Source organism: Aphelocoma coerulescens, chromosome 9, assembly GCF_041296385.1.
Source record: "Aphelocoma coerulescens isolate FSJ_1873_10779 chromosome 9, UR_Acoe_1.0, whole genome shotgun sequence".
In the NCBI taxonomy this organism is placed as follows: domain Eukaryota; kingdom Metazoa; phylum Chordata; class Aves; order Passeriformes; family Corvidae; genus Aphelocoma; species Aphelocoma coerulescens.
In genome coordinates, this window is record NC_091023.1 from 1,163,299 (window position 1) to 1,186,575 (window position 23,277).

Here is a 23,277-nt window from a genome sequence, read left to right on the forward strand (position 1 = left end):
GGGAAAAGCTTGAGTGGCTTGTATGGCTCTGGGTCTGGCTGCAGGTTGGGTTGTTGCCGACAGTGGCGCTGGCGGCCGTGTGCCGGGTGCGGGGGGCATTGGGGCAGGGCAGGAAGGCGCTGGTGTGTGCTGGAGAGCGCTGCTGTGGGGCTGAGGGGTGCCTACGGCCATACCACCCTGAGAACGCCCGATCTCGTCTGATCTCGGAAGCTAAGCAGGGTCGGGCCCGGTTAGTACTTGGATGGGAGACCGCCTGGGAATACCGGGTGCTGTAGGCTTCTTTTGCTGGGTTCTGGGCTCTGGGCCAGAGGTGCCTTGTTTTGCTTGGGCAGCGGTGCCAAGGAGCACAAGGGGGAGGGTGGCTCATGGGGCTTGCATGGCTTGCGTGGCTCTGGATCTGGCTGCAGGTTCCCTTGTTTCCGAGGGCAGGGAAGAGCTGGTGGCCATGACTGTTAGTCCTCGCATAGTTGGCGTGGCGGGAAAAGCTTGAGTGGCTTGTATGGCTCTGGGTCTGGCTGCAGGTTGGGTTGTTGCCGACAGTGGCGCTGGCGGCCGTGTGCCGGGTGCGAGGAGCATTGGGGCAGGGCAGGAAGGCGCTGGTGTGTGCTGGAGAGCGCTGCTGTGGGGCTGAGGGGTGCCTACGGCTATACCACCCTGAGAACGCCCGATCTCGTCTGATCTCGGAAGCTAAGCAGGGTCGGGCCCGGTTAGTACTTGGATGGGAGACCGCCTGGGAATACCGGGTGCTGTAGGCTTCTTTTGCTGGGTCCTGGGCTCTGGGCCAGAGGTGCCTTGTTTTGCTTGGGCAGCGGTGCCAAGGAGCACAAGGGCGAGGGTGGCTCATGGGGCTTGCATGGCTTGCGTGGCTCTGGATCTGGCTGCAGGTTCCCTTGTTTCCGAGGGCAGGGAAGAGCTGGTGGCCATGACTGTTAGTCCTCGCATAGTTGGCGTGGCGGGAAAAGCTTGAGTGGCTTGTATGGCTCTGGGTCTGGCTGCAGGTTGGGTTGTTGCCGACAGTGGCGCTGGCGGCCGTGTGCCGGGTGCGGGGGGCATTGGGGCAGGGCAGGAAGGCGCTGGTGTGTGCTGGAGAGCGCTGCTGTGGGGCTGAGGGGTGCCTACGGCCATACCACCCTGAGAACGCCCGATCTCGTCTGATCTCGGAAGCTAAGCAGGGTCGGGCCCGGTTAGTACTTGGATGGGAGACCGCCTGGGAATACCGGGTGCTGTAGGCTTCTTTTGCTGGGTCCTGGGCTCTGGGCCAGAGGTGCCTTGTTTTGCTTGGGCAGCGGTGCCAAGGAGCACAAGGGCGAGGGTGGCTCATGGGGCTTGCATGGCTTGCGTGGCTCTGGATCTGGCTGCAGGTTCCCTTGTTTCCGAGGGCAGGGAAGAGCTGGTGGCCATGACTGTTAGTCCTCGCATAGTTGGCGTGGCGGGCAAAGCTTGAGTGGCTTGTATGGCTCTGGGTCTGGCTGCAGGTTGGGTTGTTGCCGACAGTGGCGCTGGCGGCCGTGTGCCGGGTGCGAGGAGCATTGGGGCAGGGCAGGAAGGCGCTGGTGTGTGCTGGAGAGCGCTGCTGTGGGGCTGAGGGGTGCCTACGGCCATACCACCCTGAGAACACCCGATCTCGTCTGATCTCGGAAGCTAAGCAGGGTCGGGCCCGGTTAGTACTTGGATGGGAGACCGCCTGGGAATACCGGGTGCTGTAGGCTTCTTTTGCTGGGTCCTGGGCTCTGGGCCAGAGGTGCCTTGTTTTGCTTGGGCAGCGGTGCCAAGGAGCACAAGGGCGAGGGTGGCTCATGGGGCTTGCATGGCTTGCGTGGCTCTGGATCTGGCTGCAGGTTCCCTTGTTTCCGAGGGCAGGGAAGAGCTGGTGGCCATGACTGTTAGTCCTCGCATAGTTGGCGTGGCGGGAAAAGCCTGAGTGGCTTGTATGGCTCTGGGTCTGGCTGCAGGTTGGGTTGTTGCCGACAGTGGCGCTGGCGGCCGTGTGCCGGGTGCGGGGGGCATTGGGGCAGGGCAGGAAGGCGCTGGTGTGTGCTGGAGAGCGCTGCTGTGGGGCTGAGGGGTGCCTACGGCCATACCACCCTGAGAACGCCCGATCTCGTCTGATCTCGGAAGCTAAGCAGGGTCGGGCCCGGTTAGTACTTGGATGGGAGACCGCCTGGGAATACCGGGTGCTGTAGGCTTCTTTTGCTGGGTCCTGGGCTCTGGGCCAGAGGTGCCTTGTTTTGCTTGGGCAGCGGTGCCAAGGAGCACAAGGGGGAGGGTGGCTCATGGGGCTTGCATGGCTTGCGTGGCTCTGGGTCCGGCTGCAGGTTCTGTTGTTGCCGAGGGCAGGGAAGAGCTGGTGGCCATGACTGTTAGTCCTCGCATAGTTGGCGTGGCGGGAAAAGCTTGAGTGGCTTGTATGGCTCTGGGTCTGGCTGCAGGTTGGGTTGTTGCCGACAGTGGCGCTGGCGGCCGTGTGCCGGGTGCAGGGGGCATTGGGGCAGGGCAGGAAGGCGCTGGTGTGTGCTGGAGAGCGCTGCTGTGGGGCTGAGGGGTGCCTACGGCCATACCACCCTGAGAACGCCCGATCTCGTCTGATCTCGGAAGCTAAGCAGGGTCGGGCCCGGTTAGTACTTGGATGGGAGACCGCCTGGGAATACCGGGTGCTGTAGGCTTCTTTTGCTGGGTCCTGGGCTCTGGGCCAGAGGTGCCTTGTTTTGCTTGGGCAGCGGTGCCAAGGAGCTCAAGGGCGAGGGTGGCTCATGGGGCTTGCATGGCTTGCGTGGCTCTGGGTCCGGCTGCAGGTTCTGTTGCTGCCGAGGGCAGGGCAGAGCTGGTGGCCATGACTGTTAGTCCTCACATAGTTGGCGTGGCTGGAAAAGCTTGAGTGGCTTGTGTGGTGTTCGGTCTGGCTGCTGGTTGGGTTGTTGCCGACAGTGGCGCTGGCGGCCGTGTGCCGGGTGCGGGGGGCATTGGGGCAGGGCAGGAAGGCGCTGGTGTGTGCTGGAGAGCGCTGCTGTGGGGCTGAGGGGTGCCTACGGCCATACCACCCTGAGAACGCCCGATCTCGTCTGATCTCGGAAGCTAAGCAGGGTCGGGCCCGGTTAGTACTTGGATGGGAGACCGCCTGGGAATACCGGGTGCTGTAGGCTTCTTTTGCTGGGTCCTGGGCTCTGGGCCAGAGGTGCCTTGTTTTGCTTGGGCAGCGGTGCCAAGGAGCACAAGGGCGAGGGTGGCTCATGGGGCTTGCATGGCTTGCGTGGCTCTGGATCTGGCTGCAGGTTCCCTTGTTTCCGAGGGCAGGGAAGAGCTGGTGGCCATGACTGTTAGTCCTCGCATAGTTGGCGTGGCGGGAAAAGCTTGAGTGGCTTGTATGGCTCTGGGTCTGGCTGCAGGTTGGGTTGTTGCCGACAGTGGCGCTGGCGGCCGTGTGCCGGGTGCGGGGGGCATTGGGGCAGGGCAGGAAGGCGCTGGTGTGTGCTGGAGAGCGCTGCTGTGGGGCTGAGGGGTGCCTACGGCCATACCACCCTGAGAACGCCCGATCTCGTCTGATCTCGGAAGCTAAGCAGGGTCGGGCCCGGTTAGTACTTGGATGGGAGACCGCCTGGGAATACCGGGTGCTGTAGGCTTCTTTTGCTGGGTCCTGGGCTCTGGGCCAGAGGTGCCTTGTTTTGCTTGGGCAGCGGTGCCAAGGAGCTCAAGGGCGAGGGTGGCTCATGGGGCTTGCATGGCTTGCGTGGCTCTGGGTCCGGCTGCAGGTTCTGTTGTTGCCGAGGGCAGGGCAGAGCTGGTGGCCATGACTGTTAGTCCTCGCATAGTTGGCGTGGCTGGAAAAGCTTGAGTGGCTTGTGTGGTGTTCGGTCTGGCTGCAGGTTGGGTTGTTGCCGACAGTGGCGCTGGCGGCCGTGTGCCGGGTGCGGGGGGCATTGGGGCAGGGCAGGAAGGCGCTGGTGTGTGCTGGAGAGCGCTGCTGTGGGGCTGAGGGGTGCCTACGGCCATACCACCCTGAGACTGCCCGATATCGTCTGATCTCGGAAGCTAAGCAGGGTCGGGCCCGGTTAGTACTTGGATGGGAGACCGCCTGGGAATACCGGGTGCTGTAGGCTTCTTTTGCTGGGTCCTGGGCTCTGGGCCAGAGGTGCCTTGTTTTGCTTGGGCAGCGGTGCCAAGGAGCACAAGGGGGAGGGTGGCTCATGGGGCTTGCATGGCTTGCGTGGCTCTGGGTCCGGCTGCAGGTTCTGTTGTTTCCGAGGTCAGGGCAGAGCTGGTGGCCATGACTGTTAGTCCTCACATAGTTGGCGTGGCTGGAAAAGCTTGAGTGGCTTGTATGGCTCTGGGTCTGGCTGCAGGTTGGGTTGTTGCCGACAGTGGCGCTGGCGGCCGTGTGCCGGGTGCGGGGGGCATTGGGGCAGGGCAGGAAGGCGCTGGTGTGTGCTGGAGAGCGCTGCTGTGGGGCTGAGGGGTGCCTACGGCCATACCACCCTGAGAACGCCCGATCTCGTCTGATCTCGGAAGCTAAGCAGGGTCGGGCCCGGTTAGTACTTGGATGGGAGACCGCCTGGGAATATCGGGTGCTGTAGGCTTCTTTTGCTGGGTCCTGGGCTCTGGGCCAGAGGTGCCTTGTTTTGCTTGGGCAGCGGTGCCAAGGAGCTCAAGGGCGAGGGTGGCTCATGGGGCTTGCATGGCTTGCGTGGCTCTGGGTCCGGCTGCAGGTTCTGTTGTTGCCGAGGGCAGGGCAGAGCTGGTGGCCATGACTGTTAGTCCTCGCATAGTTGGCGTGGCTGGAAAAGCTTGAGTGGCTTGTGTGGTGTTCGGTCTGGCTGCAGGTTGGGTTGTTGCCAACAGTGGCGCTGGCGGCCGTGTGCCGGGTGCGGGGGGCATTGGGGCAGGGCAGGAAGGCGCTGGTGTGTGCTGGAGAGCGCTGCTGTGGGGCTGAGGGGTGCCTACGGCCATACCACCCTGAGAACGCCCGATATCGTCTGATCTCGGAAGCTAAGCAGGGTCGGGCCCGGTTAGTACTTGGATGGGAGACCGCCTGGGAATACCGGGTGCTGTAGGCTTCTTTTGCTGGGTCCTGGGCTCTGGGCCAGAGGTGCCTTGTTTTGCTTGGGCAGCGGTGCCAAGGAGCACAAGGGGGAGGGTGGCTCATGGGGCTTGCATGGCTTGCGTGGCTCTGGGTCCGGCTGCAGGTTCTGTTGTTTCCGAGGTCAGGGCAGAGCTGGTGGCCATGACTGTTAGTCCTCACATAGTTGGCGTGGCTGGAAAAGCTTGAGTGGCTTGTATGGCTCTGGGTCTGGCTGCAGGTTGGGTTGTTGCCGACAGTGGCGCTGGCGGCCGTGTGCCGGGTGCGGGGGGCATTGGGGCAGGGCAGGAAGGCGCTGGTGTGTGCTGGAGAGCGCTGCTGTGGGGCTGAGGGGTGCCTACGGCCATACCACCCTGAGAACGCCCGATCTCGTCTGATCTCGGAAGCTAAGCAGGGTCGGGCCCGGTTAGTACTTGGATGGGAGACCGCCTGGGAATACCGGGTGCTGTAGGCTTCTTTTGCTGGGTCCTGGGCTCTGGGCCAGAGGTGCCTTGTTTTGCTTGGGCAGCGGTGCCAAGGAGCTCAAGGGCGAGGGTGGCTCATGGGGCTTGCATGGCTTGCGTGGCTCTGGGTCCGGCTGCAGGTTCTGTTGTTGCCGAGGGCAGGGCAGAGCTGGTGGCCATGACTGTTAGTCCTCGCATAGTTGGCGTGGCGGGAAAAGCTTGAGTGGCTTGTATGGCTCTGGGTCTGGCTGCAGGTTGGGTTGTTGCCGACAGTGGCGCTGGCGGCCGTGTGCCGGGTGCGGGGGGCATTGGGGCAGGGCAGGAAGGCGCTGGTGTGTGCTGGAGAGCGCTGCTGTGGGGCTGAGGGGTGCCTACGGCCATACCACCCTGAGAACGCCCGATCTCGTCTGATCTCGGAAGCTAAGCAGGGTCGGGCCCGGTTAGTACTTGGATGGGAGACCGCCTGGGAATACCGGGTGCTGTAGGCTTCTTTTGCTGGGTCCTGGGCTCTGGGCCAGAGGTGCCTTGTTTTGCTTGGGCAGCGGTGCCAAGGAGCACAAGGGCGAGGGTGGCTCATGGGGCTTGCATGGCTTGCGTGGCTCTGGATCTGGCTGCAGGTTCCCTTGTTTCCGAGGGCAGGGAAGAGCTGGTGGCCATGACTGTTAGTCCTCGCATAGTTGGCGTGGCGGGAAAAGCTTGAGTGGCTTGTATGGCTCTGGGTCTGGCTGCAGGTTGGGTTGTTGCCGACAGTGGCGCTGGCGGCCGTGTGCCGGGTGCGGGGGGCATTGGGGCAGGGCAGGAAGGCGCTGGTGTGTGCTGGAGAGCGCTGCTGTGGGGCTGAGGGGTGCCTACGGCCATACCACCCTGAGAACGCCCGATATCGTCTGATCTCGGAAGCTAAGCAGGGTCGGGCCCGGTTAGTACTTGGATGGGAGACCGCCTGGGAATACCGGGTGCTGTAGGCTTCTTTTGCTGGGTCCTGGGCTCTGGGCCAGAGGTGCCTTGTTTTGCTTGGGCAGCGGTGCCAAGGAGCACAAGGGGGAGGGTGGCTCATGGGGCTTGCATGGCTTGCGTGGCTCTGGGTCCGGCTGCAGGTTCTGTTGTTTCCGAGGTCAGGGCAGAGCTGGTGGCCATGACTGTTAGTCCTCACATAGTTGGCGTGGCTGGAAAAGCTTGAGTGGCTTGTATGGCTCTGGGTCTGGCTGCAGGTTGGGTTGTTGCCGACAGTGGCGCTGGCGGCCGTGTGCCGGGTGCAGGGGGCATTGGGGCAGGGCAGGAAGGCGCTGGTGTGTGCTGGAGAGCGCTGCTGTGGGGCTGAGGGGTGCCTACGGCCATACCACCCTGAGACTGCCCGATATCGTCTGATCTCGGAAGCTAAGCAGGGTCGGGCCCGGTTAGTACTTGGATGGGAGACCGCCTGGGAATACCGGGTGCTGTAGGCTTCTTTTGCTGGGTCCTGGGCTCTGGGCCAGAGGTGCCTTGTTTTGCTTGGGCAGCGGTGCCAAGGAGCTCAAGGGCGAGGGTGGCTCATGGGGCTTGCATGGCTTGCGTGGCTCTGGGTCCGGCTGCAGGTTCTGTTGTTGCCGAGGGCAGGGCAGAGCTGGTGGCCATGACTGTTAGTCCTCACATAGTTGGCGTGGCGGGAAAAGCTTGAGTGGCTTGTATGGCTCTGGGTCTGGCTGCCGGTTGGGTTGTTGCCGACAGTGGCGCTGGCGGCCGTGTGCCGGGTGCAGGGGGCATTGGGGCAGGGCAGGAAGGCGCTGGTGTGTGCTGGAGAGCGCTGCTGTGGGGCTGAGGGGTGCCTACGGCCATACCACCCTGAGAACGCCCGATCTCGTCTGATCTCGGAAGCTAAGCAGGGTCGGGCCCGGTTAGTACTTGGATGGGAGACCGCCTGGGAATACCGGGTGCTGTAGGCTTCTTTTGCTGGGTCCTGGGCTCTGGGCCAGAGGTGCCTTGTTTTGCTTGGGCAGCGGTGCCAAGGAGCTCAAGGGCGAGGGTGGCTCATGGGGCTTGCATGGCTTGCGTGGCTCTGGGTCCGGCTGCAGGTTCTGTTGCTGCCGAGGGCAGGGCAGAGCTGGTGGCCATGACTGTTAGTCCTCACATAGTTGGCGTGGCTGGAAAAGCTTGAGTGGCTTGTGTGGTGTTCGGTCTGGCTGCTGGTTGGGTTGTTGCCGACAGTGGCGCTGGCGGCCGTGTGCCGGGTGCGGGGGGCATTGGGGCAGGGCAGGAAGGCGCTGGTGTGTGCTGGAGAGCGCTGCTGTGGGGCTGAGGGGTGCCTACGGCCATACCACCCTGAGAACGCCCGATCTCGTCTGATCTCGGAAGCTAAGCAGGGTCGGGCCCGGTTAGTACTTGGATGGGAGACCGCCTGGGAATACCGGGTGCTGTAGGCTTCTTTTGCTGGGTCCTGGGCTCTGGGCCAGAGGTGCCTTGTTTTGCTTGGGCAGCGGTGCCAAGGAGCACAAGGGCGAGGGTGGCTCATGGGGCTTGCATGGCTTGCGTGGCTCTGGATCTGGCTGCAGGTTCCCTTGTTTCCGAGGGCAGGGAAGAGCTGGTGGCCATGACTGTTAGTCCTCGCATAGTTGGCGTGGCGGGAAAAGCTTGAGTGGCTTGTATGGCTCTGGGTCTGGCTGCAGGTTGGGTTGTTGCCGACAGTGGCGCTGGCGGCCGTGTGCCGGGTGCGGGGGGCATTGGGGCAGGGCAGGAAGGCGCTGGTGTGTGCTGGAGAGCGCTGCTGTGGGGCTGAGGGGTGCCTACGGCCATACCACCCTGAGAACGCCCGATATCGTCTGATCTCGGAAGCTAAGCAGGGTCGGGCCCGGTTAGTACTTGGATGGGAGACCGCCTGGGAATACCGGGTGCTGTAGGCTTCTTTTGCTGGGTCCTGGGCTCTGGGCCAGAGGTGCCTTGTTTTGCTTGGGCAGCGGTGCCAAGGAGCACAAGGGCGAGGGTGGCTCATGGGGCTTGCATGGCTTGCGTGGCTCTGGGTCCGGCTGCAGGTTCTGTTGCTGCCGAGGGCAGGGCAGAGCTGGTGGCCATGACTGTTAGTCCTCACATAGTTGGCGTGGCTGGAAAAGCTTGAGTGGCTTGTGTGGTGTTCGGTCTGGCTGCTGGTTGGGTTGTTGCCGACAGTGGCGCTGGCGGCCGTGTGCCGGGTGCGGGGGGCATTGGGGCAGGGCAGGAAGGCGCTGGTGTGTGCTGGAGAGCGCTGCTGTGGGGCTGAGGGGTGCCTACGGCCATACCACCCTGAGAACGCCCGATCTCGTCTGATCTCGGAAGCTAAGCAGGGTCGGGCCCGGTTAGTACTTGGATGGGAGACCGCCTGGGAATACCGGGTGCTGTAGGCTTCTTTTGCTGGGTCCTGGGCTCTGGGCCAGAGGTGCCTTGTTTTGCTTGGGCAGCGGTGCCAAGGAGCACAAGGGCGAGGGTGGCTCATGGGGCTTGCATGGCTTGCGTGGCTCTGGATCTGGCTGCAGGTTCCCTTGTTTCCGAGGGCAGGGAAGAGCTGGTGGCCATGACTGTTAGTCCTCGCATAGTTGGCGTGGCGGGAAAAGCTTGAGTGGCTTGTATGGCTCTGGGTCTGGCTGCAGGTTGGGTTGTTGCCGACAGTGGCGCTGGCGGCCGTGTGCCGGGTGCGGGGGGCATTGGGGCAGGGCAGGAAGGCGCTGGTGTGTGCTGGAGAGCGCTGCTGTGGGGCTGAGGGGTGCCTACGGCCATACCACCCTGAGAACGCCCGATCTCGTCTGATCTCGGAAGCTAAGCAGGGTCGGGCCCGGTTAGTACTTGGATGGGAGACCGCCTGGGAATACCGGGTGCTGTAGGCTTCTTTTGCTGGGTCCTGGGCTCTGGGCCAGAGGTGCCTTGTTTTGCTTGGGCAGCGGTGCCAAGGAGCACAAGGGCGAGGGTGGCTCATGGGGCTTGCATGGCTTGTGTGGCTCTGGGTCCGGCTGCAGGTTCTGTTGTTGCTGAGGGCAGGGCAGAGCTGGTGGCCATGACTGTTAGTCCTCACATAGTTGGCGTGGCTGGAAAAGCTTGAGTGGCTTGTATGGCTCTGGGTCTGGCTGCAGGTTGGGTTGTTGCCGACAGTGGCGCTGGCGGCCGTGTGCCGGGTGCGGGGGGCATTGGGGCAGGGCAGGAAGGCGCTGGTGTGTGCTGGAGAGCGCTGCTGTGGGGCTGAGGGGTGCCTACGGCCATACCACCCTGAGAACGCCCGATCTCGTCTGATCTCGGAAGCTAAGCAGGGTCGGGCCCGGTTAGTACTTGGATGGGAGACCGCCTGGGAATACCGGGTGCTGTAGGCTTCTTTTGCTGGGTCCTGGGCTCTGGGCCAGAGGTGCCTTGTTTTGCATGGGCAGCAGTGCCAAGGAGCACAAGGGCGAGGGTGGCTCATGGGGCTTGCATGGCTTGCGTGGCTCTGGATCTGGCTGCAGGTTCCCTTGTTTCCGAGGGCAGGGAAGAGCTGGTGGCCATGACTGTTAGTCCTCGCATAGTTGGCGTGGCGGGAAAAGCTTGAGTGGCTTGTATGGCTCTGGGTCTGGCTGCAGGTTGGGTTGTTGCCGACAGTGGCGCTGGCGGCCGTGTGCCGGGTGCGGGGGGCATTGGGGCAGGGCAGGAAGGCGCTGGTGTGTGCTGGAGAGCGCTGCTGTGGGGCTGAGGGGTGCCTACGGCCATACCACCCTGAGAACGCCCGATCTCGTCTGATCTCGGAAGCTAAGCAGGGTCGGGCCCGGTTAGTACTTGGATGGGAGACCGCCTGGGAATACCGGGTGCTGTAGGCTTCTTTTGCTGGGTCCTGGGCTCTGGGCCAGAGGTGCCTTGTTTTGCTTGGGCAGCGGTGCCAAGGAGCACAAGGGGGAGGGTGGCTCATGGGGCTTGCATGGCTTGCGTGGCTCTGGATCTGGCTGCAGGTTCCCTTGTTTCCGAGGGCAGGGAAGAGCTGGTGGCCATGACTGTTAGTCCTCGCATAGTTGGCGTGGCGGGAAAAGCTTGAGTGGCTTGTATGGCTCTGGGTCTGGCTGCAGGTTGGGTTGTTGCCGACAGTGGCGCTGGCGGCCGTGTGCCGGGTGCGGGGGGCATTGGGGCAGGGCAGGAAGGCGCTGGTGTGTGCTGGAGAGCGCTGCTGTGGGGCTGAGGGGTGCCTACGGCCATACCACCCTGAGAACGCCCGATCTCGTCTGATCTCGGAAGCTAAGCAGGGTCGGGCCCGGTTAGTACTTGGATGGGAGACCGCCTGGGAATACCGGGTGCTGTAGGCTTCTTTTGCTGGGTTCTGGGCTCTGGGCCAGAGGTGCCTTGTTTTGCTTGGGCAGCGGTGCCAAGGAGCACAAGGGGGAGGGTGGCTCATGGGGCTTGCATGGCTTGCGTGGCTCTGGATCTGGCTGCAGGTTCCCTTGTTTCCGAGGGCAGGGAAGAGCTGGTGGCCATGACTGTTAGTCCTCGCATAGTTGGCGTGGCGGGAAAAGCTTGAGTGGCTTGTATGGCTCTGGGTCTGGCTGCAGGTTGGGTTGTTGCCGACAGTGGCGCTGGCGGCCGTGTGCCGGGTGCGAGGAGCATTGGGGCAGGGCAGGAAGGCGCTGGTGTGTGCTGGAGAGCGCTGCTGTGGGGCTGAGGGGTGCCTACGGCCATACCACCCTGAGAACGCCCGATCTCGTCTGATCTCGGAAGCTAAGCAGGGTCGGGCCCGGTTAGTACTTGGATGGGAGACCGCCTGGGAATACCGGGTGCTGTAGGCTTCTTTTGCTGGGTCCTGGGCTCTGGGCCAGAGGTGCCTTGTTTTGCTTGGGCAGCGGTGCCAAGGAGCACAAGGGCGAGGGTGGCTCATGGGGCTTGCATGGCTTGCGTGGCTCTGGATCTGGCTGCAGGTTCCCTTGTTTCCGAGGGCAGGGAAGAGCTGGTGGCCATGACTGTTAGTCCTCGCATAGTTGGCGTGGCGGGAAAAGCTTGAGTGGCTTGTATGGCTCTGGGTCTGGCTGCAGGTTGGGTTGTTGCCGACAGTGGCGCTGGCGGCCGTGTGCCGGGTGCGGGGGGCATTGGGGCAGGGCAGGAAGGCGCTGGTGTGTGCTGGAGAGCGCTGCTGTGGGGCTGAGGGGTGCCTACGGCCATACCACCCTGAGAACGCCCGATCTCGTCTGATCTCGGAAGCTAAGCAGGGTCGGGCCCGGTTAGTACTTGGATGGGAGACCGCCTGGGAATACCGGGTGCTGTAGGCTTCTTTTGCTGGGTCCTGGGCTCTGGGCCAGAGGTGCCTTGTTTTGCTTGGGCAGCGGTGCCAAGGAGCACAAGGGCGAGGGTGGCTCATGGGGCTTGCATGGCTTGCGTGGCTCTGGATCTGGCTGCAGGTTCCCTTGTTTCCGAGGGCAGGGAAGAGCTGGTGGCCATGACTGTTAGTCCTCGCATAGTTGGCGTGGCGGGAAAAGCTTGAGTGGCTTGTATGGCTCTGGGTCTGGCTGCAGGTTGGGTTGTTGCCGACAGTGGCGCTGGCGGCCGTGTGCCGGGTGCGAGGAGCATTGGGGCAGGGCAGGAAGGCGCTGGTGTGTGCTGGAGAGCGCTGCTGTGGGGCTGAGGGGTGCCTACGGCCATACCACCCTGAGAACGCCCGATCTCGTCTGATCTCGGAAGCTAAGCAGGGTCGGGCCCGGTTAGTACTTGGATGGGAGACCGCCTGGGAATACCGGGTGCTGTAGGCTTCTTTTGCTGGGTCCTGGGCTCTGGGCCAGAGGTGCCTTGTTTTGCTTGGGCAGCGGTGCCAAGGAGCTCAAGGGCGAGGGTGGCTCATGGGGCTTGCATGGCTTGCGTGGCTCTGGGTCCGGCTGCAGGTTCTGTTGTTGCCGAGGGCAGGGCAGAGCTGGTGGCCATGACTGTTAGTCCTCGCATAGTTGGCGTGGCTGGAAAAGCTTGAGTGGCTTGTGTGGTGTTCGGTCTGGCTGCAGGTTGGGTTGTTGCCAACAGTGGCGCTGGCGGCCGTGTGCCGGGTGCGGGGGGCATTGGGGCAGGGCAGGAAGGCGCTGGTGTGTGCTGGAGAGCGCTGCTGTGGGGCTGAGGGGTGCCTACGGCCATACCACCCTGAGAACGCCCGATATCGTCTGATCTCGGAAGCTAAGCAGGGTCGGGCCCGGTTAGTACTTGGATGGGAGACCGCCTGGGAATACCGGGTGCTGTAGGCTTCTTTTGCTGGGTCCTGGGCTCTGGGCCAGAGGTGCCTTGTTTTGCTTGGGCAGCGGTGCCAAGGAGCACAAGGGCGAGGGTGGCTCATGGGGCTTGCATGGCTTGCGTGGCTCTGGGTCCGGCTGCAGGTTCTGTTGTTTCCGAGGTCAGGGCAGAGCTGGTGGCCATGACTGTTAGTCCTCACATAGTTGGCATGGCTGGAAAAGCTTGAGTGGCTTGTATGGCTCTGGGTCTGGCTGCAGGTTGGGTTGTTGCCGACAGTGGCGCTGGCGGCCGTGTGCCGGGTGCGGGGGGCATTGGGGCAGGGCAGGAAGGCGCTGGTGTGTGCTGGAGAGCGCTGCTGTGGGGCTGAGGGGTGCCTACGGCCATACCACCCTGAGAACGCCCGATATCGTCTGATCTCGGAAGCTAAGCAGGGTCGGGCCCGGTTAGTACTTGGATGGGAGACCGCCTGGGAATACCGGGTGCTGTAGGCTTCTTTTGCTGGGTCCTGGGCTCTGGGCCAGAGGTGCCTTGTTTTGCTTGGGCAGCGGTGCCAAGGAGCACAAGGGCGAGGGTGGCTCATGGGGCTTGCATGGCTTGCGTGGCTCTGGGTCCGGCTGCAGGTTCTGTTGTTTCCGAGGTCAGGGCAGAGCTGGTGGCCATGACTGTTAGTCCTCACATAGTTGGCGTGGCTGGAAAAGCTTGAGTGGCTTGTATGGCTCTGGGTCTGGCTGCAGGTTGGGTTGTTGCCGACAGTGGCGCTGGCGGCCGTGTGCCGGGTGCGGGGGGCATTGGGGCAGGGCAGGAAGGCGCTGGTGTGTGCTGGAGAGCGCTGCTGTGGGGCTGAGGGGTGCCTACGGCCATACCACCCTGAGAACGCCCGATCTCGTCTGATCTTGGAAGCTAAGCAGGGTCGGGCCCGGTTAGTACTTGGATGGGAGACCGCCTGGGAATACCGGGTGCTGTAGGCTTCTTTTGCTGGGTCCTGGGCTCTGGGCCAGAGGTGCCTTGTTTTGCTTGGGCAGCGGTGCCAAGGAGCACAAGGGGGAGGGTGGCTCATGGGGCTTGCATGGCTTGCGTGGCTCTGGATCTGGCTGCAGGTTCCCTTGTTTCCGAGGGCAGGGAAGAGCTGGTGGCCATGACTGTTAGTCCTCGCATAGTTGGCGTGGCGGGAAAAGCTTGAGTGGCTTGTATGGCTCTGGGTCTGGCTGCAGGTTGGGTTGTTGCCGACAGTGGCGCTGGCGGCCGTGTGCCGGGTGCGGGGGGCATTGGGGCAGGGCAGGAAGGCGCTGGTGTGTGCTGGAGAGCGCTGCTGTGGGGCTGAGGGGTGCCTACGGCCATACCACCCTGAGAACGCCCGATCTCGTCTGATCTCGGAAGCTAAGCAGGGTCGGGCCCGGTTAGTACTTGGATGGGAGACCGCCTGGGAATACCGGGTGCTGTAGGCTTCTTTTGCTGGGTCCTGGGCTCTGGGCCAGAGGTGCCTTGTTTTGCTTGGGCAGCGGTGCCAAGGAGCACAAGGGGGAGGGTGGCTCATGGGGCTTGCATGGCTTGCGTGGCTCTGGATCTGGCTGCAGGTTCCCTTGTTTCCGAGGGCAGGGAAGAGCTGGTGGCCATGACTGTTAGTCCTCGCATAGTTGGCGTGGCGGGAAAAGCTTGAGTGGCTTGTATGGCTCTGGGTCTGGCTGCAGGTTGGGTTGTTGCCGACAGTGGCGCTGGCGGCCGTGTGCCGGGTGCGAGGAGCATTGGGGCAGGGCAGGAAGGCGCTGGTGTGTGCTGGAGAGCGCTGCTGTGGGGCTGAGGGGTGCCTACGGCCATACCACCCTGAGAACGCCCGATCTCGTCTGATCTCGGAAGCTAAGCAGGGTCGGGCCCGGTTAGTACTTGGATGGGAGACCGCCTGGGAATACCGGGTGCTGTAGGCTTCTTTTGCTGGGTCCTGGGCTCTGGGCCAGAGGTGCCTTGTTTTGCTTGGGCAGCGGTGCCAAGGAGCTCAAGGGCGAGGGTGGCTCATGGGGCTTGCATGGCTTGCGTGGCTCTGGGTCCGGCTGCAGGTTCTGTTGTTGCCGAGGGCAGGGCAGAGCTGGTGGCCATGACTGTTAGTCCTCGCATAGTTGGCGTGGCTGGAAAAGCTTGAGTGGCTTGTGTGGTGTTCGGTCTGGCTGCAGGTTGGGTTGTTGCCAACAGTGGCGCTGGCGGCCGTGTGCCGGGTGCGGGGGGCATTGGGGCAGGGCAGGAAGGCGCTGGTGTGTGCTGGAGAGCGCTGCTGTGGGGCTGAGGGGTGCCTACGGCCATACCACCCTGAGAACGCCCGATATCGTCTGATCTCGGAAGCTAAGCAGGGTCGGGCCCGGTTAGTACTTGGATGGGAGACCGCCTGGGAATACCGGGTGCTGTAGGCTTCTTTTGCTGGGTCCTGGGCTCTGGGCCAGAGGTGCCTTGTTTTGCTTGGGCAGCGGTGCCAAGGAGCACAAGGGCGAGGGTGGCTCATGGGGCTTGCATGGCTTGCGTGGCTCTGGGTCCGGCTGCAGGTTCTGTTGTTTCCGAGGTCAGGGCAGAGCTGGTGGCCATGACTGTTAGTCCTCACATAGTTGGCATGGCTGGAAAAGCTTGAGTGGCTTGTATGGCTCTGGGTCTGGCTGCAGGTTGGGTTGTTGCCGACAGTGGCGCTGGCGGCCGTGTGCCGGGTGCGGGGGGCATTGGGGCAGGGCAGGAAGGCGCTGGTGTGTGCTGGAGAGCGCTGCTGTGGGGCTGAGGGGTGCCTACGGCCATACCACCCTGAGAACGCCCGATATCGTCTGATCTCGGAAGCTAAGCAGGGTCGGGCCCGGTTAGTACTTGGATGGGAGACCGCCTGGGAATACCGGGTGCTGTAGGCTTCTTTTGCTGGGTCCTGGGCTCTGGGCCAGAGGTGCCTTGTTTTGCTTGGGCAGCGGTGCCAAGGACCACAAGGGCGAGGGTGGCTCATGGGGCTTGCATGGCTTGCGTGGCTCTGGATCTGGCTGCAGGTTCCCTTGTTTCCGAGGGCAGGGAAGAGCTGGTGGCCATGACTGTTAGTCCTCGCATAGTTGGCGTGGCGGGAAAAGCTTGAGTGGCTTGTATGGCTCTGGGTCTGGCTGCAGGTTGGGTTGTTGCCGACAGTGGCGCTGGCGGCCGTGTGCCGGGTGCGGGGGGCATTGGGGCAGGGCAGGAAGGCGCTGGTGTGTGCTGGAGAGCGCTGCTGTGGGGCTGAGGGGTGCCTACGGCCATACCACCCTGAGAACGCCCGATCTCGTCTGATCTCGGAAGCTAAGCAGGGTCGGGCCCGGTTAGTACTTGGATGGGAGACCGCCTGGGAATACCGGGTGCTGTAGGCTTCTTTTGCTGGGTCCTGGGCTCTGGGCCAGAGGTGCCTTGTTTTGCTTGGGCAGCGGTGCCAAGGAGCACAAGGGCGAGGGTGGCTCATGGGGCTTGCATGGCTTGCGTGGCTCTGGATCTGGCTGCAGGTTCCCTTGTTTCCGAGGGCAGGGAAGAGCTGGTGGCCATGACTGTTAGTCCTCGCATAGTTGGCGTGGCGGGAAAAGCTTGAGTGGCTTGTATGGCTCTGGGTCTGGCTGCAGGTTGGGTTGTTGCCGACAGTGGCGCTGGCGGCCGTGTGCCGGGTGCGAGGAGCATTGGGGCAGGGCAGGAAGGCGCTGGTGTGTGCTGGAGAGCGCTGCTGTGGGGCTGAGGGGTGCCTACGGCCATACCACCCTGAGAACGCCCGATCTCGTCTGATCTCGGAAGCTAAGCAGGGTCGGGCCCGGTTAGTACTTGGATGGGAGACCGCCTGGGAATACCGGGTGCTGTAGGCTTCTTTTGCTGGGTCCTGGGCTCTGGGCCAGAGGTGCCTTGTTTTGCTTGGGCAGCGGTGCCAAGGAGCACAAGGGCGAGGGTGGCTCATGGGGCTTGCATGGCTTGCGTGGCTCTGGATCTGGCTGCAGGTTCCCTTGTTTCCGAGGGCAGGGAAGAGCTGGTGGCCATGACTGTTAGTCCTCGCATAGTTGGCGTGGCGGGAAAAGCTTGAGTGGCTTGTATGGCTCTGGGTCTGGCTGCAGGTTGGGTTGTTGCCGACAGTGGCGCTGGCGGCCGTGTGCCGGGTGCGGGGGGCATTGGGGCAGGGCAGGAAGGCGCTGGTGTGTGCTGGAGAGCGCTGCTGTGGGGCTGAGGGGTGCCTACGGCCATACCACCCTGAGAACGCCCGATCTCGTCTGATCTCGGAAGCTAAGCAGGGTCGGGCCCGGTTAGTACTTGGATGGGAGACCGCCTGGGAATACCGGGTGCTGTAGGCTTCTTTTGCTGGGTCCTGGGCTCTGGGCCAGAGGTGCCTTGTTTTGCTTGGGCAGCGGTGCCAAGGAGCACAAGGGCGAGGGTGGCTCATGGGGCTTGCATGGCTTGCGTGGCTCTGGATCTGGCTGCAGGTTCCCTTGTTTCCGAGGGCAGGGAAGAGCTGGTGGCCATGACTGTTAGTCCTCGCATAGTTGGCGTGGCGGGAAAAGCTTGAGTGGCTTGTATGGCTCTGGGTCTGGCTGCAGGTTGGGTTGTTGCCGACAGTGGCGCTGGCGGCCGTGTGCCGGGTGCGAGGAGCATTGGGGCAGGGCAGGAAGGCGCTGGTGTGTGCTGGAGAGCGCTGCTGTGGGGCTGAGGGGTGCCTACGGCCATACCACCCTGAGAACGCCCGATCTCGTCTGATCTCGGAAGCTAAGCAGGGTCGGGCCCGGTTAGTACTTGGATGGGAGACCGCCTGGGAATACCGGGTGCTGTAGGCTTCTTTTGCTGGGTCCTGGGCTCTGGGCCAGAGGTGCCTTGTTTTGCTTGGGCAGCGGTGCCAAGGAGCTCAAGGGCGAGGGTGGCTCATGGGGCTTGCATGGCTTGCGTGGCTCTGGGTCCGGCTGCAGGTTCTGTTGTTGCCGAGGGCAGGGCAGAGCTGGTGGCCATGACTGTTAGTCCTCGCATAGTTGGCGTGGCTGGAAAAGCTTGAGTGGCTTGTGTGGTGTTCGGTCTGGCTGCAGGTTGGGTTGTTGCCAACAGTGGCGCTGGCGGCCGTGTGCCGGGTGCGGGGGGCATTGGGGCAGGGCAGGAAGGCGCTGGTGTGTGCTGGAGAGCGCTGCTGTGGGGCTGAGGGGTGCCTACGGCCATACCACCCTGAGAACGCCCGATATCGTCTGATCTCGGAAGCTAAGCAGGGTCGGGCCCGGTTAGTACTTGGATGGGAGACCGCCTGGGAATACCGGGTGCTGTAGGCTTCTTTTGCTGGGTCCTGGGCTCTGGGCCAGAGGTGCCTTGTTTTGCTTGGGCAGCGGTGCCAAGGAGCACAAGGGCGAGGGTGGCTCATGGGGCTTGCATGGCTTGCGTGGCTCTGGGTCCGGCTGCAGGTTCTGTTGTTTCCGAGGTCAGGGCAGAGCTGGTGGCCATGACTGTTAGTCCTCACATAGTTGGCATGGCTGGAAAAGCTTGAGTGGCTTGTATGGCTCTGGGTCTGGCTGCAGGTTGGGTTGTTGCCGACAGTGGCGCTGGCGGCCGTGTGCCGGGTGCGGGGGGCATTGGGGCAGGGCAGGAAGGCGCTGGTGTGTGCTGGAGAGCGCTGCTGTGGGGCTGAGGGGTGCCTACGGCCATACCACCCTGAGAACGCCCGATATCGTCTGATCTCGGAAGCTAAGCAGGGTCGGGCCCGGTTAGTACTTGGATGGGAGACCGCCTGGGAATACCGGGTGCTGTAGGCTTCTTTTGCTGGGTCCTGGGCTCTGGGCCAGAGGTGCCTTGTTTTGCTTGGGCAGCGGTGCCAAGGAGCACAAGGGCGAGGGTGGCTCATGGGGCTTGCATGGCTTGCGTGGCTCTGGATCTGGCTGCAGGTTCCCTTGTTTCCGAGGGCAGGGAAGAGCTGGTGGCCATGACTGTTAGTCCTCGCATAGTTGGCGTGGCGGGAAAAGCTTGAGTGGCTTGTATGGCTCTGGGTCTGGCTGCAGGTTGGGTTGTTGCCGACAGTGGCGCTGGCGGCCGTGTGCCGGGTGCGGGGGGCATTGGGGCAGGGCAGGAAGGCGCTGGTGTGTGCTGGAGAGCGCTGCTGTGGGGCTGAGGGGTGCCTACGGCCATACCACCCTGAGAACGCCCGATATCGTCTGATCTCGGAAGCTAAGCAGGGTCGGGCCCGGTTAGTACTTGGATGGGAGACCGCCTGGGAATACCGGGTGCTGTAGGCTTCTTTTGCTGGGTCCTGGGCTCTGGGCCAGAGGTGCCTTGTTTTGCTTGGGCAGCGGTGCCAAGGAGCTCAAGGGCGAGGGTGGCTCATGGGGCTTGCATGGCTTGCGTGGCTCTGGGTCCGGCTGCAGGTTCTGTTGTTGCCGAGGGCAGGGCAGAGCTGGTGGCCATGACTGTTAGTCCTCGCATAGTTGGCGTGGCTGGAAAAGCTTGAGTGGCTTGTGTGGTGTTCGGTCTGGCTGCAGGTTGGGTTGTTGCCAACAGTGGCGCTGGCGGCCGTGTGCCGGGTGCGGGGGGCATTGGGGCAGGGCAGGAAGGCGCTGGTGTGTGCTGGAGAGCGCTGCTGTGGGGCTGAGGGGTGCCTACGGCCATACCACCCTGAGAACGCCCGATATCGTCTGATCTCGGAAGCTAAGCAGGGTCGGGCCCGGTTAGTACTTGGATGGGAGACCGCCTGGGAATACCGGGTGCTGTAGGCTTCTTTTGCTGGGTCCTGGGCTCTGGGCCAGAGGTGCCTTGTTTTGCTTGGGCAGCGGTGCCAAGGAGCTCAAGGGCGAGGGTGGCTCATGGGGCTTGCATGGCTTGCGTGGCTCTGGGTCCGGCTGCAGGTTCTGTTGTTGCCGAGGGCAGGGCAGAGCTGGTGGCCATGACTGTTAGTCCTCGCATAGTTGGCGTGGCTGGAAAAGCTTGAGTGGCTTGTGTGGTGTTCGGTCTGGCTGCAGGTTGGGTTGTTGCCAACAGTGGCGCTGGCGGCCGTGTGCCGGGTGCGGGGGGCATTGGGGCAGGGCAGGAAGGCGCTGGTGTGTGCTGGAGAGCGCTGCTGTGGGGCTGAGGGGTGCCTACGGCCATACCACCCTGAGAACGCCCGATATCGTCTGATCTCGGAAGCTAAGCAGGGTCGGGCCCGGTTAGTACTTGGATGGGAGACCGCCTGGGAATACCGGGTGCTGTAGGCTTCTTTTGCTGGGTCCTGGGCTCTGGGCCAGAGGTGCCTTGTTTTGCTTGGGCAGCGGTGCCAAGGAGCACAAGGGGGAGGGTGGCTCATGGGGCTTGCATGGCTTGCGTGGCTCTGGGTCCGGCTGCAGGTTCTGTTGTTTCCGAGGTCAGGGCAGAGCTGGTGGCCATGACTGTTAGTCCTCACATAGTTGGCGTGGCTGGAAAAGCTTGAGTGGCTTGTATGGCTCTGGGTCTGGCTGCAGGTTGGGTTGTTGCCGACAGTGGCGCTGGCGGCCGTGTGCCGGGTGCGGGGGGCATTGGGGCAGGGCAGGAAGGCGCTGGTGTGTGCTGGAGAGCGCTGCTGTGGGGCTGAGGGGTGCCTACGGCCATACCACCCTGAGAACGCCCGATCTCGTCTGATCTTGGAAGCTAAGCAGGGTCGGGCCCGGTTAGTACTTGGATGGGAGACCGCCTGGGAATACCGGGTGCTGTAGGCTTCTTTTGCTGGGTCCTGGGCTCTGGGCCAGAGGTGCCTTGTTTTGCTTGGGCAGCGGTGCCAAGGAGCACAAGGGGGAGGGTGGCTCATGGGGCTTGCATGGCTTGCGTGGCTCTGGATCTGGCTGCAGGTTCCCTTGTTTCCGAGGGCAGGGAAGAGCTGGTGGCCATGACTGTTAGTCCTCGCATAGTTGGCGTGGCGGGAAAAGCTTGAGTGGCTTGTATGGCTCTGGGTCTGGCTGCAGGTTGGGTTGTTGCCGACAGTGGCGCTGGCGGCCGTGTGCCGGGTGCAGGGGGCATTGGGGCAGGGCAGGAAGGCGCTGGTGTGTGCTGGAGAGCGCTGCTGTGGGGCTGAGGGGTGCCTACGGCCATACCACCCTGAGAACGCCCGATCTCGTCTGATCTCGGAAGCTAAGCAGGGTCGGGCCCGGTTAGTACTTGGATGGGAGACCGCCTGGGAATACCGGGTGCTGTAGGCTTCTTTTGCTGGGTCCTGGGCTCTGGGCCAGAGGTGCCTTGTTTTGCTTGGGCAGCGGTGCCAAGGAGCACAAGGGGGAGGGTGGCTCATGGGGCTTGCATGGCTTGCGTGGCTCTGGATCTGGCTGCAGGTTCCCTTGTTTCCGAGGGCAGGGAAGAGCTGGTGGCCATGACTGTTAGTCCTCGCATAGTTGGCGTGGCGGGAAAAGCTTGAGTGGCTTGTATGGCTCTGGGTCTGGCTGCAGGTTGGGTTGTTGCCGACAGTGGCGCTGGCGGCCGTGTGCCGGGTGCGAGGAGCATTGGGGCAGGGCAGGAAGGCGCTGGTGTGTGCTGGAGAGCGCTGCTGTGGGGCTGAGGGGTGCCTACGGCCATACCACCCTGAGAACGCCCGATCTCGTCTGATCTCGGAAGCTAAGCAGGGTCGGGCCCGGTTAGTACTTGGATGGGAGACCGCCTGGGAATACCGGGTGCTGTAGGCTTCTTTTGCTGGGTCCTGGGCTCTGGGCCAGAGGTGCCTTGTTTTGCTTGGGCAGCGGTGCCAAGGAGCTCAAGGGCGAGGGTGGCTCATGGGGCTTGCATGGCTTGCGTGGCTCTGGGTCCGGCTGCAGGTTCTGTTGTTGCCGAGGGCAGGGCAGAGCTGGTGGCCATGACTGTTAGTCCTCGCATAGTTGGCGTGGCTGGAAAAGCTTGAGTGGCTTGTGTGGTGTTCGGTCTGGCTGCAGGTTGGGTTGTTGCCAACAGTGGCGCTGGCGGCCGTGTGCCGGGTGCGGGGGGCATTGGGGCAGGGCAGGAAGGCGCTGGTGTGTGCTGGAGAGCGCTGCTGTGGGGCTGAGGGGTGCCTACGGCCATACCACCCTGAGAACGCCCGATATCGTCTGATCTCGGAAGCTAAGCAGGGTCGGGCCCGGTTAGTACTTGGATGGGAGACCGCCTGGGAATACCGGGTGCTGTAGGCTTCTTTTGCTGGGTCCTGGGCTCTGGGCCAGAGGTGCCTTGTTTTGCTTGGGCAGCGGTGCCAAGGAGCACAAGGGCGAGGGTGGCTCATGGGGCTTGCATGGCTTGCGTGGCTCTGGGTCCGGCTGCAGGTTCTGTTGTTTCCGAGGTCAGGGCAGAGCTGGTGGCCATGACTGTTAGTCCTCACATAGTTGGCATGGCTGGAAAAGCTTGAGTGGCTTGTATGGCTCTGGGTCTGGCTGCAGGTTGGGTTGTTGCCGACAGTGGCGCTGGCGGCCGTGTGCCGGGTGCGGGGGGCATTGGGGCAGGGCAGGAAGGCGCTGGTGTGTGCTGGAGAGCGCTGCTGTGGGGCTGAGGGGTGCCTACGGCCATACCACCCTGAGAACGCCCGATATCGTCTGATCTCGGAAGCTAAGCAGGGTCGGGCCCGGTTAGTACTTGGATGGGAGACCGCCTGGGAATACCGGGTGCTGTAGGCTTCTTTTGCTGGGTCCTGGGCTCTGGGCCAGAGGTGCCTTGTTTTGCTTGGGCAGCGGTGCCAAGGACCACAAGGGCGAGGGTGGCTCATGGGGCTTGCATGGCTTGCGTGGCTCTGGATCTGGCTGCAGGTTCCCTTGTTTCCGAGGGCAGGGAAGAGCTGGTGGCCATGACTGTTAGTCCTCGCATAGTTGGCGTGGCGGGAAAAGCTTGAGTGGCTTGTATGGCTCTGGGTCTGGCTGCAGGTTGGGTTGTTGCCGACAGTGGCGCTGGCGGCCGTGTGCCGGGTGCGGGGGGCATTGGGGCAGGGCAGGAAGGCGCTGGTGTGTGCTGGAGAGCGCTGCTGTGGGGCTGAGGGGTGCCTACGGCCATACCACCCTGAGAACGCCCGATCTCGTCTGATCTCGGAAGCTAAGCAGGGTCGGGCCCGGTTAGTACTTGGATGGGAGACCGCCTGGGAATACCGGGTGCTGTAGGCTTCTTTTGCTGGGTCCTGGGCTCTGGGCCAGAGGTGCCTTGTTTTGCTTGGGCAGCGGTGCCAAGGAGCACAAGGGCGAGGGTGGCTCATGGGGCTTGCATGGCTTGCGTGGCTCTGGATCTGGCTGCAGGTTCCCTTGTTTCCGAGGGCAGGGAAGAGCTGGTGGCCATGACTGTTAGTCCTCGCATAGTTGGCGTGGCGGGAAAAGCTTGAGTGGCTTGTGTGGTGTTCGGTCTGGCTGCTGGTTGGGTTGTTGCCGACAGTGGCGCTGGCGGCCGTGTGCCGGGTGCGGGGGGCATTGGGGCAGGGCAGGAAGGCGCTGGTGTGTGCTGGAGAGCGCTGCTGTGGGGCTGAGGGGTGCCTACGGCCATACCACCCTGAGACTGCCCGATATCGTCTGATCTCGGAAGCTAAGCAGGGTCGGGCCCGGTTAGTACTTGGATGGGAGACCGCCTGGGAATACCGGGTGCTGTAGGCTTCTTTTGCTGGGTCCTGGGCTCTGGGCCAGAGGTGCCTTGTTTTGCTTGGGCAGCGGTGCCAAGGAGCACAAGGGGGAGGGTGGCTCATGGGGCTTGCATGGC

At 63.2% G+C, this 23,277-nt stretch overlaps 49 non-coding genes across 49 annotated transcripts; all 49 read left to right on the forward strand.

Annotated features, from left to right (window-relative positions):
• The first annotated feature begins 159 nt into the window (after positions 1-159).
• Positions 160-278, forward strand: LOC138115115 (5S ribosomal RNA). Its single transcript, XR_011153027.1, has one exon. It is a non-coding gene; the product is annotated as a 5S ribosomal RNA (ribosomal RNA).
• A 358-nt stretch (positions 279-636) lies between these two features.
• On the forward strand, positions 637-755 carry LOC138115308 (5S ribosomal RNA). The gene has a single exon (XR_011153222.1). It is a non-coding gene; the product is annotated as a 5S ribosomal RNA (ribosomal RNA).
• Positions 756-1,113: 358 nt separating this feature from the next.
• On the forward strand, positions 1,114-1,232 carry LOC138115116 (5S ribosomal RNA). The gene has a single exon (XR_011153028.1). It is a non-coding gene; the product is annotated as a 5S ribosomal RNA (ribosomal RNA).
• A 358-nt stretch (positions 1,233-1,590) lies between these two features.
• On the forward strand, positions 1,591-1,709 carry LOC138115835 (5S ribosomal RNA). Its single transcript, XR_011153739.1, has one exon. It is a non-coding gene; the product is annotated as a 5S ribosomal RNA (ribosomal RNA).
• Positions 1,710-2,067: 358 nt separating this feature from the next.
• LOC138115117 (5S ribosomal RNA) lies at positions 2,068-2,186 on the forward strand. The gene has a single exon (XR_011153029.1). It is a non-coding gene; the product is annotated as a 5S ribosomal RNA (ribosomal RNA).
• Positions 2,187-2,544: 358 nt separating this feature from the next.
• Positions 2,545-2,663, forward strand: LOC138115118 (5S ribosomal RNA). Its single transcript, XR_011153030.1, has one exon. It is a non-coding gene; the product is annotated as a 5S ribosomal RNA (ribosomal RNA).
• A 358-nt stretch (positions 2,664-3,021) lies between these two features.
• LOC138115119 (5S ribosomal RNA) lies at positions 3,022-3,140 on the forward strand. The gene has a single exon (XR_011153031.1). It is a non-coding gene; the product is annotated as a 5S ribosomal RNA (ribosomal RNA).
• A 358-nt stretch (positions 3,141-3,498) lies between these two features.
• Positions 3,499-3,617, forward strand: LOC138115122 (5S ribosomal RNA). Its single transcript, XR_011153033.1, has one exon. It is a non-coding gene; the product is annotated as a 5S ribosomal RNA (ribosomal RNA).
• Positions 3,618-3,975: 358 nt separating this feature from the next.
• Positions 3,976-4,094, forward strand: LOC138115719 (5S ribosomal RNA). The gene has a single exon (XR_011153629.1). It is a non-coding gene; the product is annotated as a 5S ribosomal RNA (ribosomal RNA).
• Positions 4,095-4,452: 358 nt separating this feature from the next.
• On the forward strand, positions 4,453-4,571 carry LOC138115282 (5S ribosomal RNA). The gene has a single exon (XR_011153196.1). It is a non-coding gene; the product is annotated as a 5S ribosomal RNA (ribosomal RNA).
• A 358-nt stretch (positions 4,572-4,929) lies between these two features.
• LOC138115653 (5S ribosomal RNA) lies at positions 4,930-5,048 on the forward strand. Its single transcript, XR_011153564.1, has one exon. It is a non-coding gene; the product is annotated as a 5S ribosomal RNA (ribosomal RNA).
• Positions 5,049-5,406: 358 nt separating this feature from the next.
• LOC138115123 (5S ribosomal RNA) lies at positions 5,407-5,525 on the forward strand. The gene has a single exon (XR_011153034.1). It is a non-coding gene; the product is annotated as a 5S ribosomal RNA (ribosomal RNA).
• Positions 5,526-5,883: 358 nt separating this feature from the next.
• LOC138115124 (5S ribosomal RNA) lies at positions 5,884-6,002 on the forward strand. Its single transcript, XR_011153035.1, has one exon. It is a non-coding gene; the product is annotated as a 5S ribosomal RNA (ribosomal RNA).
• Positions 6,003-6,360: 358 nt separating this feature from the next.
• On the forward strand, positions 6,361-6,479 carry LOC138115654 (5S ribosomal RNA). Its single transcript, XR_011153565.1, has one exon. It is a non-coding gene; the product is annotated as a 5S ribosomal RNA (ribosomal RNA).
• A 358-nt stretch (positions 6,480-6,837) lies between these two features.
• Positions 6,838-6,956, forward strand: LOC138115720 (5S ribosomal RNA). Its single transcript, XR_011153630.1, has one exon. It is a non-coding gene; the product is annotated as a 5S ribosomal RNA (ribosomal RNA).
• Positions 6,957-7,314: 358 nt separating this feature from the next.
• LOC138115125 (5S ribosomal RNA) lies at positions 7,315-7,433 on the forward strand. Its single transcript, XR_011153036.1, has one exon. It is a non-coding gene; the product is annotated as a 5S ribosomal RNA (ribosomal RNA).
• Positions 7,434-7,791: 358 nt separating this feature from the next.
• On the forward strand, positions 7,792-7,910 carry LOC138115126 (5S ribosomal RNA). Its single transcript, XR_011153037.1, has one exon. It is a non-coding gene; the product is annotated as a 5S ribosomal RNA (ribosomal RNA).
• Positions 7,911-8,268: 358 nt separating this feature from the next.
• On the forward strand, positions 8,269-8,387 carry LOC138115655 (5S ribosomal RNA). Its single transcript, XR_011153566.1, has one exon. It is a non-coding gene; the product is annotated as a 5S ribosomal RNA (ribosomal RNA).
• Positions 8,388-8,745: 358 nt separating this feature from the next.
• LOC138115127 (5S ribosomal RNA) lies at positions 8,746-8,864 on the forward strand. The gene has a single exon (XR_011153038.1). It is a non-coding gene; the product is annotated as a 5S ribosomal RNA (ribosomal RNA).
• A 358-nt stretch (positions 8,865-9,222) lies between these two features.
• LOC138115128 (5S ribosomal RNA) lies at positions 9,223-9,341 on the forward strand. The gene has a single exon (XR_011153039.1). It is a non-coding gene; the product is annotated as a 5S ribosomal RNA (ribosomal RNA).
• A 358-nt stretch (positions 9,342-9,699) lies between these two features.
• On the forward strand, positions 9,700-9,818 carry LOC138115129 (5S ribosomal RNA). Its single transcript, XR_011153040.1, has one exon. It is a non-coding gene; the product is annotated as a 5S ribosomal RNA (ribosomal RNA).
• A 358-nt stretch (positions 9,819-10,176) lies between these two features.
• Positions 10,177-10,295, forward strand: LOC138115130 (5S ribosomal RNA). The gene has a single exon (XR_011153041.1). It is a non-coding gene; the product is annotated as a 5S ribosomal RNA (ribosomal RNA).
• Positions 10,296-10,653: 358 nt separating this feature from the next.
• Positions 10,654-10,772, forward strand: LOC138115131 (5S ribosomal RNA). The gene has a single exon (XR_011153042.1). It is a non-coding gene; the product is annotated as a 5S ribosomal RNA (ribosomal RNA).
• A 358-nt stretch (positions 10,773-11,130) lies between these two features.
• On the forward strand, positions 11,131-11,249 carry LOC138115133 (5S ribosomal RNA). Its single transcript, XR_011153044.1, has one exon. It is a non-coding gene; the product is annotated as a 5S ribosomal RNA (ribosomal RNA).
• Positions 11,250-11,607: 358 nt separating this feature from the next.
• LOC138115134 (5S ribosomal RNA) lies at positions 11,608-11,726 on the forward strand. The gene has a single exon (XR_011153045.1). It is a non-coding gene; the product is annotated as a 5S ribosomal RNA (ribosomal RNA).
• A 358-nt stretch (positions 11,727-12,084) lies between these two features.
• On the forward strand, positions 12,085-12,203 carry LOC138115135 (5S ribosomal RNA). The gene has a single exon (XR_011153046.1). It is a non-coding gene; the product is annotated as a 5S ribosomal RNA (ribosomal RNA).
• A 358-nt stretch (positions 12,204-12,561) lies between these two features.
• On the forward strand, positions 12,562-12,680 carry LOC138115656 (5S ribosomal RNA). The gene has a single exon (XR_011153567.1). It is a non-coding gene; the product is annotated as a 5S ribosomal RNA (ribosomal RNA).
• A 358-nt stretch (positions 12,681-13,038) lies between these two features.
• LOC138115658 (5S ribosomal RNA) lies at positions 13,039-13,157 on the forward strand. The gene has a single exon (XR_011153569.1). It is a non-coding gene; the product is annotated as a 5S ribosomal RNA (ribosomal RNA).
• A 358-nt stretch (positions 13,158-13,515) lies between these two features.
• LOC138115466 (5S ribosomal RNA) lies at positions 13,516-13,634 on the forward strand. Its single transcript, XR_011153378.1, has one exon. It is a non-coding gene; the product is annotated as a 5S ribosomal RNA (ribosomal RNA).
• A 358-nt stretch (positions 13,635-13,992) lies between these two features.
• LOC138115136 (5S ribosomal RNA) lies at positions 13,993-14,111 on the forward strand. Its single transcript, XR_011153047.1, has one exon. It is a non-coding gene; the product is annotated as a 5S ribosomal RNA (ribosomal RNA).
• A 358-nt stretch (positions 14,112-14,469) lies between these two features.
• Positions 14,470-14,588, forward strand: LOC138115137 (5S ribosomal RNA). Its single transcript, XR_011153048.1, has one exon. It is a non-coding gene; the product is annotated as a 5S ribosomal RNA (ribosomal RNA).
• Positions 14,589-14,946: 358 nt separating this feature from the next.
• Positions 14,947-15,065, forward strand: LOC138115659 (5S ribosomal RNA). Its single transcript, XR_011153570.1, has one exon. It is a non-coding gene; the product is annotated as a 5S ribosomal RNA (ribosomal RNA).
• Positions 15,066-15,423: 358 nt separating this feature from the next.
• Positions 15,424-15,542, forward strand: LOC138115660 (5S ribosomal RNA). The gene has a single exon (XR_011153571.1). It is a non-coding gene; the product is annotated as a 5S ribosomal RNA (ribosomal RNA).
• Positions 15,543-15,900: 358 nt separating this feature from the next.
• LOC138115138 (5S ribosomal RNA) lies at positions 15,901-16,019 on the forward strand. Its single transcript, XR_011153049.1, has one exon. It is a non-coding gene; the product is annotated as a 5S ribosomal RNA (ribosomal RNA).
• Positions 16,020-16,377: 358 nt separating this feature from the next.
• Positions 16,378-16,496, forward strand: LOC138115139 (5S ribosomal RNA). Its single transcript, XR_011153050.1, has one exon. It is a non-coding gene; the product is annotated as a 5S ribosomal RNA (ribosomal RNA).
• A 358-nt stretch (positions 16,497-16,854) lies between these two features.
• LOC138115140 (5S ribosomal RNA) lies at positions 16,855-16,973 on the forward strand. The gene has a single exon (XR_011153051.1). It is a non-coding gene; the product is annotated as a 5S ribosomal RNA (ribosomal RNA).
• Positions 16,974-17,331: 358 nt separating this feature from the next.
• Positions 17,332-17,450, forward strand: LOC138115141 (5S ribosomal RNA). The gene has a single exon (XR_011153052.1). It is a non-coding gene; the product is annotated as a 5S ribosomal RNA (ribosomal RNA).
• A 358-nt stretch (positions 17,451-17,808) lies between these two features.
• Positions 17,809-17,927, forward strand: LOC138115661 (5S ribosomal RNA). Its single transcript, XR_011153572.1, has one exon. It is a non-coding gene; the product is annotated as a 5S ribosomal RNA (ribosomal RNA).
• A 358-nt stretch (positions 17,928-18,285) lies between these two features.
• On the forward strand, positions 18,286-18,404 carry LOC138115662 (5S ribosomal RNA). Its single transcript, XR_011153573.1, has one exon. It is a non-coding gene; the product is annotated as a 5S ribosomal RNA (ribosomal RNA).
• Positions 18,405-18,762: 358 nt separating this feature from the next.
• Positions 18,763-18,881, forward strand: LOC138115663 (5S ribosomal RNA). The gene has a single exon (XR_011153574.1). It is a non-coding gene; the product is annotated as a 5S ribosomal RNA (ribosomal RNA).
• A 358-nt stretch (positions 18,882-19,239) lies between these two features.
• Positions 19,240-19,358, forward strand: LOC138115664 (5S ribosomal RNA). Its single transcript, XR_011153575.1, has one exon. It is a non-coding gene; the product is annotated as a 5S ribosomal RNA (ribosomal RNA).
• A 358-nt stretch (positions 19,359-19,716) lies between these two features.
• Positions 19,717-19,835, forward strand: LOC138115665 (5S ribosomal RNA). Its single transcript, XR_011153577.1, has one exon. It is a non-coding gene; the product is annotated as a 5S ribosomal RNA (ribosomal RNA).
• A 358-nt stretch (positions 19,836-20,193) lies between these two features.
• Positions 20,194-20,312, forward strand: LOC138115468 (5S ribosomal RNA). Its single transcript, XR_011153380.1, has one exon. It is a non-coding gene; the product is annotated as a 5S ribosomal RNA (ribosomal RNA).
• Positions 20,313-20,670: 358 nt separating this feature from the next.
• On the forward strand, positions 20,671-20,789 carry LOC138115142 (5S ribosomal RNA). Its single transcript, XR_011153053.1, has one exon. It is a non-coding gene; the product is annotated as a 5S ribosomal RNA (ribosomal RNA).
• Positions 20,790-21,147: 358 nt separating this feature from the next.
• Positions 21,148-21,266, forward strand: LOC138115144 (5S ribosomal RNA). Its single transcript, XR_011153055.1, has one exon. It is a non-coding gene; the product is annotated as a 5S ribosomal RNA (ribosomal RNA).
• Positions 21,267-21,624: 358 nt separating this feature from the next.
• LOC138115666 (5S ribosomal RNA) lies at positions 21,625-21,743 on the forward strand. Its single transcript, XR_011153578.1, has one exon. It is a non-coding gene; the product is annotated as a 5S ribosomal RNA (ribosomal RNA).
• Positions 21,744-22,101: 358 nt separating this feature from the next.
• Positions 22,102-22,220, forward strand: LOC138115667 (5S ribosomal RNA). Its single transcript, XR_011153579.1, has one exon. It is a non-coding gene; the product is annotated as a 5S ribosomal RNA (ribosomal RNA).
• A 358-nt stretch (positions 22,221-22,578) lies between these two features.
• On the forward strand, positions 22,579-22,697 carry LOC138115145 (5S ribosomal RNA). Its single transcript, XR_011153056.1, has one exon. It is a non-coding gene; the product is annotated as a 5S ribosomal RNA (ribosomal RNA).
• Positions 22,698-23,055: 358 nt separating this feature from the next.
• Positions 23,056-23,174, forward strand: LOC138115721 (5S ribosomal RNA). Its single transcript, XR_011153631.1, has one exon. It is a non-coding gene; the product is annotated as a 5S ribosomal RNA (ribosomal RNA).
• Positions 23,175-23,277: the final 103 nt, after the last annotated feature.